General features: G+C 28.6%; 1 protein-coding gene across 5 annotated transcripts in view; it reads right to left on the reverse strand.

Moving 5' to 3' along the window:
• The window catches only part of tnc (tenectin), a 173,634-nt gene that overhangs the window by 47,776 nt on the left and 122,728 nt on the right, over positions 1 to 3,130 (reverse strand). The window lies entirely within an intron of this gene.

The raw sequence follows: 3,130 nt of genomic DNA on the forward strand, positions 1-3,130 counted from the left end.
TATTATTTTTCAAGTATTTGGACAGGTCTAGAACAGTTCTACTTATTAGTGTTCTTCATTGAACACACCCCGACCACCTTCTCCTCATATAATTGCTAATATATTTAATTTTTCCCTCGATTATTATTGTAAGATATCCTTGAACTTATATATATTTTTTTAATTTATTTATTTATGAAAAGTTAATTAAAAAATATAAATAATTACGAAGGGAGTGTATATTCTCCTAATTATTTTAACGATCTCGTTATCTCCTGTATAGTGAATCCTCATTTAATTTTCAATAGCTAAGCTGTCGGTAATAAATTAACCGCTCCGTGAGAACTCGTGAGCCGGGAAGAGTCCCTTAAGATTCCCGGGGAAGTGCTAAAGATGCCCGGTACTTGATGGATTTGCCTTTGTTCCCTCATCATTATGAAGTGTATCACGTAGGTATGTACGTGTGCTACCGGTTCCCATTGAGGAGATCTCGTGGTGTCAGATATCTTAATAGTGGACAGTCGTGGTGTCTGCTCTGTATCAACCGGTTCATTAACTCTCCCGTCTGCTTTGCATCAAACGGTCGAGAATCGATCATCAACCCCATCTTTAGGGTTTTGTGGTTTTATATTTCAGTTTTTTATTTTTTTTATTTAAGACTCATAAGTAGAGGCGATGAGATATTTCCAAACCGCCATTTTCTTTTTTTCTCGTTTTTTCACTTCTCTTGAGGTTAGTCTTTTTCTCGCCTCGTTGATTTTCTACGAGTAAAATATTCCTTATATATTAGTAATAAATCGATTCTTTCTCGAGTTTTCGTAAAATTCATTCGATACCATTTTATAAACAGATGTATTTATTGGGTAATATTACAACGTAGCCATAGAGTCCGGCTGATTAATTTATCAATATAATATAAATTAATCGCAGGAAAATAGTCCGGATGGCGGTCAATAAAGGCATCAAAATAGTAAAAGAAAACTATTTATTTTTAACCAACGTTTCGTACAACTTTGTCGGGCTTTCAGATTGAAACGGAGATGTCAACTGCCATCGTTGTTCACAATAAATAGTTTTCTTTCAATTTTTTGATACCTTTATTGACCGCCACACGGAATATCTTCCTTTAATCTACTTCATACGGTTAACTATCTTCTGCCAATGAAAATAAATTTATTAGATAGTAGTTGAAACAAATAGAAGATAAAATATATTAGAAATAAGAACGGTCAAAAAACTCACTATAAAGTAGTTTATGACACTTATCTTCATAGGGGTAGTAGTTTTTATGATATTCATATATGAATATGAATTTGGCAAATGAAGATTTGTCTGAACAACTATAAATCAATTTATTTTAGCAAATTTCATAAAAACTACTACTACTACTACTACGAACATAAACTACTTTATAGCTCATTAAAACTAGCTTTAATTTGAGTAATAATAGACAACTGTACGTCAAATGGTTTTTGAGATATAAATTTTTCAAAATAAATTCACTTGATCTTTAGATATGTCCCATACAACATTTCTATGAAACTATTTAACGTAAATAACTCTATTAGGGCTCATATTTTAGCAAATTTACTCTTCTTTAAATAATTTTCTCTTATATTTTCTAATGTTCGTAGTTTTTAAGATATAGAGCTGAGAATGAAAAATTAATGTTTTTTTAAGGTTTTGAAACAGCCGCTATTTTTTATTCCCCCTACCTATACTTGGCAGACTCATCAATTTTGACTATTAATTATACAAATTTTTCATTGAAGTAATAAAAAATTCGGGTGAGATAACTGCCTTTTTTTTCGACTCTTGGGCTCTTGTACTATAAGATAAATAAATTTGTACATTTTGGTTTTTTTACAGACAAAATCTGGCCTCTACTCTTAATTATATTGGAAACTGTTTCGTTTGACTATGTAGATTATATAAATTTAAATTAAAAAAAAAATTATTTATTCTTATAAAATATTAAGGATATATATTTTTAAAACGAACTAGAAAGGGTGGTTTGTTGAAGCTTGCAGAGGAAGCTGTGGAATGCGCTTGACCACCATTGAATGGACAAGCGCTGGGAACTAGCTTCAGTTTCCGCTATGCATTCTTCTCTCTTGCTTCCTCAACCCACTACAAGAATTCTTGTTTATGGAAACAAAACAGAATACTTCATATTTATAGTAATTGGTTCAAATTATATTTAAATACATATATAAATTTTATTTATTTCATATTAAATGTTTATTAAAACGATCAAAATAATTTATATATGTATATATAGTTAACCGTAAAAATTGATATATCTTTATTTACCCTTATCTCAGTTTAACCTTTACCTTTGAACAGCCTTGATGAAGCCCTGCAAAGTGGGGCGAAACGTCGGAAAATAAATAGTTATAAACTATTTTTATTTCTCTTTTGACCTCAACCCTGACCATGTTCGTATAGATCAAAATAATTCTTCATCTTGTGTGCATAGGTGAAATTTTGTATTGATTTTTAAGATATTTTATGATTTATTTTTATGATGTTTAACTATATTATTATTGTATCCTGTTTTAGTGAGATTCATTTTTAAATTATTAATTATCAAACAGAATAATAAATGAAAAACATAATTAATAACTCACATTGTAAAAAATAAAACTATATTAGAATAATTTTATATGCAAACAACATTTTAATGACGTTTCGGCCTTTTCTTCACCCCAGTCATCTAATTAAATTTCTTTCTTTTTTTAAATATAACTTTATAAGTTTAGTTAATATTTTTACTTCTTGGGGTATTTACAACTTAATTTTAAATTCCAGATTGATCTGTGGGTTGGTTAATTCATTTCTGTATCAATGTCTTATCTCTCCCCCAAAACAGTTCATAAAGAGCATACTTGCTACTTTGAGACAATTGCTACTTCTATTTATAAGACAAAAGAATTTTAATATAACTGGGTAAAGAAAAAAAAAAAAATAGAAAATGACCAAAGTTGAAATTTATATATAAAAAAATAGATAAATATACATACATTCTAATGCAATTAAACCCACAAAAAAGATATTAAATATTCAACGACATAAAAATTCGGCTGTTGTGATAATAATCTAATTAATTAATATTTTCTATTAATATTAAATAATAATTCCAATTTATAAA

This window comes from Halyomorpha halys, unplaced genomic scaffold (assembly GCF_000696795.3).
Source record: "Halyomorpha halys isolate HHAL.00 unplaced genomic scaffold, Hhal_1.1 Scaffold160.1, whole genome shotgun sequence".
NCBI classification, from domain to species: Eukaryota; Metazoa; Arthropoda; class Insecta; order Hemiptera; family Pentatomidae; genus Halyomorpha; species Halyomorpha halys.